The sequence below is a fragment of the Bufo gargarizans genome, chromosome 7, assembly GCF_014858855.1.
Source record: "Bufo gargarizans isolate SCDJY-AF-19 chromosome 7, ASM1485885v1, whole genome shotgun sequence".
Classification (NCBI taxonomy): Eukaryota; Metazoa; Chordata; class Amphibia; order Anura; family Bufonidae; genus Bufo; species Bufo gargarizans.
This window is the reverse complement of record NC_058086.1, coordinates 203,165,510-203,167,636: the sequence shown is the minus strand read 5'-3', so window position 1 is coordinate 203,167,636 and position 2,127 is coordinate 203,165,510.

The following is a 2,127-nucleotide window of genomic DNA, read 5'->3' as shown; positions in this document are numbered from 1 at the left end:
TTTTTTTTCTGTTTTTATTTTCTGCGTGTAATTTTTTAATTCTATTTTCTGTACATGATTTTAGTGGCAACCAACTTGCCTAAACTTCTGTTAACAGTAGGTCAGAGACTTGCTTTATAGCAGCCACATGGACCATAGGAACCTGTAGTGAAGGGGGGTGTTGTGGGCATGCTCTGTGGCCTGTGCTGAGGTCACCATGCAGCAAGGGGGAAGTATCTAAGCTAAGACCATCACCTATTGTAAATGGTGGATCCTGTGTCATCTATATAGAGGTATTGCCTGTCATTGTAATCGTGACTGCGAAGATAATGTGATGTCTGTTGAGATGTGATAGGCAGTGTTGCTCTATTATGAGGGTCAGAGTAAAAAATGCAAGATTTACTGATGACACACTCCCTTTAATGCAGAACTTTAAAGGGGTTGTTCAAGATTAGGGCTCGAGCACATGAACGTGGGCCGGCCAGGCCCATGATGCAAATTGCGGTCCACAATGCACAGGCTGCAGTATGTGGACGCGGACCCAGTCACACGAATGGAGTCCGTGATCTGCAAAAAAGTAGTGTAAAAACGGTTGGGATCCGTGCTTTGCAGACTAGCTGTTTGCGAGCCGCAATACGGTACCCGGCCGGCTCACGTTCATGTGCATGGCCCTTAGAAAAACAGGGCCACACCTGTCCACCGGTTGTGCGAAGCGTTGCTACTGAGCCCCATTCAATTGATTAGGGATAATGGCTTATGGCGCTGGTTCTGGGTAACTCAGATCCTTTTTCTAATTTCATATAACCCGTTTAGGAAATGGCCCCGAATGTGCACATTTGTAATATATCTCTTAGGCCACATGCACACGACCATGGTGTGCTTTGCGGTCCTCAAATCGCGGGTCCTTGTGCGTTCCGCAGCACGGACAGCCTTTAATATAAATGCCTATTCTTGTCCGCAAAGCGCGGACAAGAATAGGACATGTTCTATTTTTTTTTTTGCGGGGCCACGGAACGGAGAAACGGATGCGGACAGCACACGGAGTGCTGTCCGCATCTTTTGCGGCTCCATTGAAGTAAATGGGTCTGCATCCGTGTGCATGAGGCCTTACAGTGATCTTCCTGGGCACCTCCAAACATCAGTTTCAGAGTCACCATACCTCCATGTAGGGTAGGTGGTCCAAAGCAAAAACGCACCTTTCTTGTAAAAATCTGGTCGTCTAATCCTGAGAAAAGCTTATTTTTATTTTACGCAAATAAGGTTTTCAGCGCACCATGGACGGGGCCACTTCACTTGGTGCTCCATTGCTCCTCCAGTAACACCGTCCGCCGCCTCCTGCTCTTGCTTGATTGGCAGAACCTGTGATTTCACAGCCGGCAGCGAAAACGCAAGGGAAGCCACGTGCACTGAACAGAGCGACCCCGCCCACGGTGCACCGAAAACCTTATTTGCATAAAATGAAAAAAAACACAAAAAAAACCTCTCAGGATTAGAGGACCGTATTTTCACAATAAGGGCTCATGCACACGGCCGTAGCCATTTTTGCAGACTGCAAATTGCGTATCCACAAAACACGGATACCGGCCGCGTGCGTTCTGCACTTTGCGGAACGGAACGTCCAGCCTCCTGTAGAACTGTTCTATCCTTGTAATTCGGACAAGTTCAATATTTTTGCGGGGCTGCGGAACGGACATAAGGATGCGGACAGCATCCTTTTTCAGCCCCATTGAAGTGAAAGGGTCTGCATCACAGCCACAAAAAATGCGGATCGGATGCGAAAAAAAACAACGGTTGTGTGCATGAGCCCCTAAAGGTATGGTTCTGTTCTACATGGTGATAGACTCCATTTAAGAAAGTTGGGTGACAGCCCCCATGAAGGTGGTCACGGCAGCCATACTGGTGACCATCCAGCTTTCTCAGGAACAGATTCTCAGAGAGCCTCGCAGACTCAGGTCATTTACTATCACATCTGATTTTCGCGGTGGCATCAACTGATCGAATAATTCCATGTTATCGGGAGAAGCAAAGATCTGACTGACCTTGTCCCCCCCCCATGAGATAAGCGGCGCTAGCGTGCCAGGTAGCCACTTGTCTCCATTTTTTCCTAGAAAAGCCAGATTTGACCATTTACTGTTGATGTCTTCTGAT